The sequence below is a fragment of the Elaeis guineensis genome, chromosome 10, assembly GCF_000442705.2.
Source record: "Elaeis guineensis isolate ETL-2024a chromosome 10, EG11, whole genome shotgun sequence".
NCBI lineage: Eukaryota > Viridiplantae > Streptophyta > Magnoliopsida > Arecales > Arecaceae > Elaeis > Elaeis guineensis.
The window spans coordinates 69,671,085-69,681,274 of record NC_026002.2 but is presented as its reverse complement, the minus strand read 5'-3'; positions in this window follow the sequence as shown (position 1 = coordinate 69,681,274).

Here is a 10,190-nt window from a genome sequence, read left to right as displayed (position 1 = left end):
AGTATTATCCTAAAGGTCTTGAAAATATAAACTCTAAATATTAAGTGTTTGGAATTAAGATTCTTTTTCAAAACTGAGAGTTATGTCCATCTAGAAAAGAAAAGGCAAAGACAAGATACCAAAATTCTGCTAAAATTCTTATTGAAGATCTAAAAATTATCCAAAATCTTGTAAGCCAATGATCGTTCCAAAGAAAATAAACACCAGTTAGGGAAGGTAATAACTAAGGATCATAAAGAAACTCCTGTAGTAAAATATCTAGATCAAATTGAGAAACAACAAAAATATATAGATGATTCTCTCAACTTTAAAGAAACACAAACTGATAACCTTCTATAAGATAAAAGAGAATCTGAATTTGATTGGTATCATTCTGATATTTGCTAGTAAAAATTGATGACTTTTCTATAAAGATCAATCCTACACCTGATCTCATAGGAGTTGAAACTAAAAATGATTCATCTGAAAAATCTGATAAAATTTTGATTAAAGAAAATCCTTCTGATGAAATTATTGAGATTGTTCATAGTCCTGACCCTAATACTAAAGATCTGAACTCCATATCTTTACTAAAATTTTTTGAGTCAAGTCCAGGCATTAGTTAATTGAAGGTATCTCTTGTTGGGTTCCAATCATGCAGTGGAAGGTTGGATTTCAAAAATATTTATGAAATCCTACAATACCCGAAATCCTAAACCCTAGGATCCCTTTGATGCATTCAACCAAATTATTAAACTATGATAAAATGAAGCATATAATTTTATAAATACCTCAATCATTATTTTCAATATCTTCTCAAGATATACAAGTGTATACTCTCTAATAGTGATCCACCCAGAAATTGACTCAAAGAGATGCTCCTTTTGAACCCGATCGCCGGATCTGAGTTGATCTTGACTCGATCGATTTGGTCGAACCGCTTTTCAAACCTGACTTGGACCACTTTTTGACCTCTTGACAACTTGGATAGATCTCTTAAGACCCTCTTAAGCTTTTTCCTAAACCTAATTAGGCTTAGAATAGGCTAGATAGGCTTGTCCTAAGAGTACTAGGGGTGGAAGAGAGAGGAGGTGAGGAATCTTGTCCTAACCAAGACAAGAGAGCATGTAAGAATTGAATGCCCTCCTCAATCTATCGACCCCTATTTATATATGAAGAGGGGGTGTGTGAAGCACCTTCCATGAATTTCAACTGCCATATGATAAGTTTTATCATAACCAAAAGACTTATAAGATAGAATCACTTGAAATGAAACACCGCTTCACAGCTTATCTCATGCACATGCCCACAAAAAGAAGTCTTTCAGTATCACAATTTAAATCAAAAAAATCCCATATTTTTCCACATGGTAGGAGGGCATTCTCTAATTTAAATCACTAAAAGAAACCCCTAAGAAGCATTTTTATTTCTCTATTAAAAATAGATAGATGCAAGCACCTCTTTGGGACATCTTCACATGCATGTGCTGCTTTCCTTCCTCGTCCACGCCATATCAGGCCATCAAACACCTTAAAACCTATACTAGGATGATAGAAGGTTTGATGAGGTGCCATATGGGTCTTAAACCCAATTAAGAAGGACTCTCCATGTTCCTTCACGCCAAAAAGAAGTTACCAAACCAAAAATTCTACACCAAGTTAGGTAAGAGTCCATATCTCTTTGGACTCTATTTTTTTTGATCCCTCCTTGGGCCAAGTGGTGCCATCTGATGGCTGCCCACATCAGATATGAATCAAAATTAATTCTCAATTAATTTGGTTCACAATCTGAATTAGATTCGAACCCATATTGACTAAAATAGGAGCTAGGGTTAGCCAATAAGTGCTAGCTTGTCAATTAGCCACCCAATTTGGATCAACGATCGATAAATCGATTCAAATAAAATCTTTGACCAATTTCTTAATGTGTGTGACCCATTGAACTTCACACCTAGTCAATAGTAGGTTTAGATATATTTTGACCTAATTTGATTAAACTCCATCTAATCGATTTAGGTCAAATCCATGTAGATCTGAATTGTCAAATTAGAACCTTCTCTAACTGACTCATGAATTAATCTCTTTAATTCATGAAAATCTTCAAGACATGATTGATGTCTAGCAATATATCATGCCTATCTGAAAGTTATAAAATATTTTAATAAAAATAAAAAAAATATCCTTCAGTGGTAAGTTACCATGCAATTCAATCTTTCGATCATCTTTCATCCTAAATAAGTAATGGATATGGAAAAATATCAAACCCTAATACTTATTTGAATGAATCTCAGTTCACTAATGATGACTCAACCTATGAAATATTAGAAATCATTTCTAATTTTCATCATGCTTTGATCAATGACTTTTTGAGTCATCGATAGATGAGATTGCTTAGGATGATATCTTTCCTTATCGAGAGTGATCGATTCCTTGTTGACTTACTCACTACCTTCATATATATTTCACTATATCTAGAACACCCCACACATATCTTAGAAAGTGATGATAGAAAATAAATCAAAATATAGATCTATATATACAAGGTATTGTGGTAGCCTCAGGTCAAAGGACCACATCACTACTCTCACTAGAGAATCATCTTTTTACATGTAAGTAAGACTTCCATAAGATGTAATTCTGATGATGGATCACTTCAGTGAATTCATCCTCTTATGAGCACTCACATCCTTATATTAGTATCCCCACACAAGTGATTGTAAGATCAATCATCCTCTCCGTCGAGCATATATAGGATGTGCCAGTCTATCTGGTATCATTGATCTCTGACTCAATAATCCTATGATTGGAAAGATTTTTGATTAGGATTTTAAGATTTTAGGTCTCATTGGTATAATTTAATCATCATCCTAAAATCTTTGTCCTAACCTATGGGGTTCATCATAATTTTAATCAATACATAGCATATGATGAAATAAAATACCTCAATTTTATTCATAATAAAATATGTCAATTACATGAGTATGGAAGATAAAGCAGATTAATCCCTTTACATATAACATAAGATTGGCTTGCAGGGTATTGACTCTTTCAATCTCTCACTTGCACTAAAGCCAATCGCCTTTATATTTAATTTTCATCCAATCAAGATGACAATCTAACATTTACTGTGACAGGGCCTTAATGAATGGGTCTGCTATGTTGTTCTTTGTATCCACTCGTTCTATAATAATATCTTTTCTTTTGATAATTTTTTGAATAAGGGAAAAGCATCTTAGAATGTGCTTGAATTTCTGATGAGATCTTGATTCCTTAGCTTGAGCTACAGCCCCAGTGTTATCATAATAAAGGAGCATGGGATGTTCAATCTCAGGAGCTACATCCAATTTGGTGATGAATTTTTTCATCCAGACAGCTTCCTTAGTGGCTTCACTAATAGCTATGTATTCTACCTTAGTAATTGAGTCAGCTACAATTTATTGTTTAAAACTCTTCCAACTCAATGCTCCTCCATATAAGATAAATATATACCCTAATATGGACTTGCTATCATCAGGACAGATTGAAAACTAGAATCAGTATATCTTTCTAGTTTTAAATCAGACCCTCCATATATAAGAAAAACATCCTTAGTCCTTCTCAGGTACTTAAGAATATTTTTCACTGTTTTTCAATATTCTTTCCCTAGATTAGCTTGAAATCTACTGGTTATGCCTAAAGCATAAGCCATATCAGATCTGATACATAACATGGCATACATAATAGACCCTATTACTGACGCATAAAGTATAGAACTCATTCTATTTATCTCTTCAGTGTCTTTGGAGACATCTTCTTAAAAAGATGTATGCCTTGACCTATGGGTAAGTAACCTCTTTTACTTCTCTCTATGTTGAATCTTTTCAACACTAGATCAATACACCTAGACTAGGATAAACCTAATATCCTTTTAGAACTATCTCTGAAAATCTTTATATCAAGTATATAGGATGCATCTCCCAAGTCTTTCATGAAAAATCTTTTAGATAGCCAAGATTTGATTGATTGTAATGATAGAATATCATTCTCCAAGATAAGAATGTCACCAACATATACGACTAAGAAGACAATGGCACTCCCACTATACACATATGGTTCATCTACATCTTTAATGAAGCCAAACTCTTTGACTGTTTCATCAAAATAGATGTTTTAGCTCCTCGATGCTTATTTTAATCTATAAATAGATTTTTTTAGCCTGCATATTTGGTTTGATCTCCTACTTGAAGCAAACCCTTTCGGTTGTGACATATAAACTTCTTCCTCAAGGTTGTCATTAAGGAAGACAGTTTTTACATCCATTTGTCAGATTTTATAATCATAATATGTAGCTATGGTAAGCATTATCTGAATAGACTTGAGCATAGCCACTGGTGAGAAGATTTCATCATAGTCAATTTCTTATCTTTGTTTGAAATCTTTCGCCACCAACCTAGCCTTGTAGGTTTCAACTTGGCCATCAGCTCCAATCTTCCTTTTGAAAACCTATTGCACCCTATCAGATTTATACCCTCAGGCACATCAACCAAAGTCCATACTTGGTTGGAATACATAGAGTCCATTTCAGATTTTATGGCTTCAAGCCATCTATCAGAGTTCTTACTCATTATAGCTTTCAAATAAGTCAGAGGATCATCATCCTGAATGATTTGGGTTTCATCATCATTTTCAATGACAAAACTATATCCTAGAGGTGCATTTCGCACTCTCTTTGACCTTCGAAGAGGAGGTGTGTCATGTAGATGTATACTGTCATTGAGTTTAATAGGTTGAGGTTCAAGTTGTGGACTATGCACAAGATTCTGAGGAATTGTATGTAGATCTTAAACTTCTCCAAGTTCAACTATCCTCCCACTATCTTTTCTTGGATAAATTCTTTTTTCAAGAAGATAGCATGTCTACTGATAACAACCTTTTGTTTAGTAGGATGATAGAAATAGTATCCAATACTTTCTAGAGGATATCCAATAAACCTACATTTTTTGGCTCTAGCATTTAACTTATGTCCAAAAATACTTTTGACATAAGCTGGACAACCCCAAATCTTAAGATGTTTAAGATTGGATCTTTTGCCTTTTTATATTTTATATGGAGTACTAGTGACAGCCTTAGATAGTACTCTATCTAAAATATAAGTAGCAGTTTCTAGGGCATATCCTCAGAATGAAATAAGAAGGTCCATGAAGTACATTATGGACTGCACCATATCCAATAAGATACGATTCTTCTTTTTGGCTACACGATTTAACTGTGGTGTGTAAAGAGGGGTTCATTCAGAGAGAGTACCATTTTTCTTCAAATAATCAAGAAACTCACTGGATAAGTATTCTCCTCCTCGATCAAATCTAAGGACTTTGATACTTTTTTTAGTTTGTTTTTCAACCATCTTTTGATACTCCTTAAGTTTTTCAAAGGCTTCAGATTTATATTTTATAAGATACACATATCTAAACTTTGATAGGTCACCAGTAAATATGATGAAATAAAAGTATCCACCCCTAGCATGAGTTGTTATAGGCCCATAAACATCTAAACGACGGTCTAGCAATTCACTAGCTCTTTTTCTATGTCTAGTGAATGGAGATTTGGTCATTTTTCTCATGAGGCATGATTCACATGTTCTTTAATGATTGAAAATCAATAGAATTAAAGAACTCATCTTTGATTAACTTGTTAATCCTTGACTCACTGATATGATCAAGTCGGCAATGCCAGAGATATGTCATGTTATCATTTTCTCTCTTCTTTTTCTTATTTTTATCCATCATAAAAATATTATCATTAAGTGGAAGTATAAAGAGACCATTATCCACATATGCCTTCTTAATAAACTCATTAGATAGAAAAATAGAGCAACTATTGCTCTTCGCCTTTATTTCATAACCATGTCTTAACAACATTGATACAGAAATAATATTTCTAATTACATTGGGTATATAATAACAATCTCTTAGTACAATAGTTTTGCTCATAGATACAAACAAATAATAGGTGCCAACTGCTTCTGCTTGAATGGATTCTCTATTAGCTCCATGCAGCACGAAGTCACCTTCCTTCCAACTTCTATTTTTCTACAGGCCCTGCAATGATTTGCATATATGAGACCTACAAGTGGTATCTAATATCTATGAATTAGAAGTTGGAGCACTTAATGAAAAAGTAGTTTGTATCATGTACAAACCTTAAGATGCTCCACCGGCATCTGGTTTCACACTTGCAAGGTGAAAGCAAGTACTATCTTTGAAGATCTTCTTCACCTTCTTCCTCTTGAAGTTGCTACCTTTAGAGTTTAACTTTTTATTTTTCTTTGAACCCTTACCCTTTGCCATCTTCTTCTTTTTATCCACTAGAAGAAGATTAGCTTTATCACTCTTGAAGTGACTCTCAACTATTTTTAACATGTTTAACAACTCTGATAAAGTGGTATTCAGTTTGTTCATATGGTAATTGATAACAAACTATGAGAAGAATTTGGGGACTGATTGCAGGATCAAGTCTTAAGAGAGTTCTCCATCCATAACAAATCCTAATTGACCTAATCAAGCGATTAAGTCAATCATTTTCAAAACATGGGCTTGTACAAATAATCCTTCACTCATCCTTGCATAGAACAACTACTTCGATATTTCATATCGAGTAGTTCTACTTTTCTCTCTGTACAACTCTTTTAAGTTGAGAAGTATGGACTGAGGGTCCATGCCATCATGTTGCTCTTGCAGTCATTGCTCATCGAGGCCAACATAATACATTTAATAGTTATACTATCATTCTGCCACATCCTGTATGTGGCTTTTTCATCCTCCATAACATCTTCTCTGATCGGCCCTAGACCAAGAGTGTCGAGGATATAGGAGACTTTCTTCTGAATAAGTACAATCCTCAAGTTTCTCAATCAATCCACAAAGTTGGGATCGGTCAGTTTATTTGTGTCCAATATACCACACAGTGATAATGAAGATGCCATTTATGCAAAAGTATTCTACAATAAATAAAGAACAACATATAAGCAAATACTCATGATGACAAGCATAACTAGAAGAGAACTTAAATCTAATTGTGTCTCTCACTATTTTATCACATCTACCATAACCCTCATATATGATAGGCGAGAAACATTAACTTGGTTTCCATAAGGGGGTTGAGATCCCTATTCTCCATAAATGTCTTGTGGTTACACAACAAACATTCATGACTTCAAGAGTAGGAAAACACCCTTTCCAATTGTATCCATGCAATTCTCAACATAATACTTACCTCAAGCACATCACAGCCTTGTAGTTGCACAACAAACTATAGTGTCTAGTTAAGTTTGACCCTTCATTTCTTTACGGTCATATTAGAATAATGTTACCCTTGTGGTTGCACAACAAAGCAACATATCTAGATATGCCATAAGCATTTAAAAGCACGAAGACATATTTTACTTCAGTCCCAATAGTATAGTCTTGTGGTTACATAACAAACTTACTAAGGTTATTGACATAAAATTGTCTTAGCATGAAGGAAGGCTTTCATGCAGTGAACCCAACATTAGGACTTTTCAATTTCTCAATCGTTTAACCATATTGGCTAGGCAAGTAGGTGGGGGTCCCCCTATTATTTTTTTTAGATATCAATAAATTGATCAGATCAGTCAATGGAACCAATTGAAGAACCATCTTTAGCACTTTTCTAGACACCAATTGATTAATTAATCAAGAATTGGTTAATCCATAGTTGTTATCACTAAAACTTAATATGATTTTTATGAGAGTTTTTTGGTCTCATGCATATTCCAATCATATAGCATTTATACTATAATCATAGCATTCATATGATGCATAGCATGTTAAGCATGTCAGAATGTTCGTATGATAAATAATTCATGACATATAAACAAGCTGTATATCATCACTCTAGGATAACCATATACCACATAGCGGACATCCACCACTATGTCAGGACAACCTTACAGAATGATGAATAACATATACAAATTCGTATGTGATAATGATATAATTGTCACAATAATTCATTGTATTAAAACATATAAAATATTGTACTTGACATAGCATTTCAAATTCAGGGTCTAATTTGCATAATACATGAATATATATTAAAACCCTAGATCATGGAGCCAACAATATAATTTTATTGAAGCAATCAAAGGAGGCTCTGATACTACTGTTGGATTTCAATCATGTAGCAGAAGGTTGGATTTTAAAAATATTCATGAAATCCTACAATACCCGAAATCTTAAACCCTAGGATCCCTTTGATGCATTCCATTAAATTATTAAACTATGATAAAATGAAGCATATAATTTTATAAATACCTCAATTTCTATTTTAAATATCTCCATAAGGTACACAAGCATACAAAATAATTGACTCAAAGAGATGCTCCTTCTGAACCTGATCGTCGGACTCGAGTTGATCCTGACTTGATCAGTTTGGTCGAACTGCTTTCCGAACTTGATTTGGACCACTTCTTGAAGGAACCAGATCTAGGGTTTCAGGGTTAGATCTTGAAACTTTTTCAAGATCATACAGCGAAAGACTAAAATAAATCAAAATTTATTTTTTAAGATCAGAAAATCCCTAGATCTAAGATCCTATTACATGATTATTACATAGCATTAAATCAAAAATTAAAATATATATAAATATAGTATGAACTACATGTTGATCATATCAACATGTTTTTATGCTAGCTACATCTAATGTATGTATTAAATAATAGATCAGATCTATTACCTTGCAAGTTAGACGCTCTAACCTCGCTGATCCGGGCTTAAGGATGATGTTGCAAGCCGCACACGCGTCCGGCCTCTAGGAGTCGTCCACACGAGCCCACGAATCTTGATCAGAAGTCCTGCTTCAGGAAATCAGTACAGTATGCTAGTACTGCGCTGATCCTTCTTTGATGGTTGATCAGGTGCCTCCTTCTTCTTAATTTGGACTCTTCCAAAGATGAAAAGTAGAAGGAGGAGTTTCAGATCTGAGACACTCTCAGGAAACTCAAGATGGAGGGAGGAAAGATATGAAAACAAAAACCCAAGAAGAAGACCCTCTTCTTCTTCACGTTTTTCTCTCTAGACACCCAAACTTGCATCTTTTATATCTCCACGACCCAAAGGCATTTCTCTCTGATTTTTGGATGGCAGAAAGGCCTCTCAAATATCTATCTCTATTTAAAATTTTACGAAGAAACACATCTTATATAGAGAGATATAATAGAGTCCTTGTCTAGGTCAAACACCTAGTCAAGGCTTATCCAAACATGGCAAGTAAAGGGACGCCCAACTCTTGAGCACCTCCTTCATATTTTCGTGGATGGATCAATAGAAAAGGGTGCACAATGTAAACCCTAAAAGCCACGAAAATTCCAAAAAAAATTTGGATAAATTCGGTGCAAATTTGAAAGAGTTTTGGATTTCTAAAACTCTATCTCATAGAATTCGAAATCCAAACTTATTCCTTTTAGATTTGATCCAAATCACCTTCCATGTAAGAAAGAAGAGAGGAGACCTTTTGTGAACGTGGGAGAGATCTGGGAGAGGGCTTTTGTCGCACAAAATAAGTGGAGATTGGCGTTGAATAAGAGAGAGGGCGTGGAGAAGGTTTATGTGGTGCAAGGTGGAATCCTAGTCCTACTAGGATTCTGTCTCATAACTTATTTTAATTTGGTTTCCCAAACCAAATCAAATCAAAATTAGATCAAACCAATTAAAATAGGTCTTAACCTAATTAAGAACCTAATTTAATCAGATTAAATTAGATTTAAATCTGATTTAATTTTCTAATCAAATTAGAAATTAGATTGACCCAAGTCCTAGTTGAACTAGGACTAGTCTTTCCTTGCACTTGGCTTATCCAATAAACCAATTGGACTTGATCCAATCAAGCCCAAATCAAATCTAATTAAATCATATTTAATTAGACTTAATCTCAGCCCATTGGCTTAATCAAATTAAGCTAATTAGCAATCGAATTGCTAATCGATCCTCCTGCAACACTTGCACTGGGTTAAATATCAATCGTATTGATCATCTAACCCTAGAACGATTCTTAATCGTTGATCAACCATCTGATCGGATCATGAACTCTAATGTGTGTGACCTCATAGGTCCGAACCTAAGCTGGTAGCATAGGAACAAATTTTTATACCAATCGAAGTGACCATCTAGCAATGGTACCCGACGTCCGGATAGGTCGAATGTGTAGAACAACATC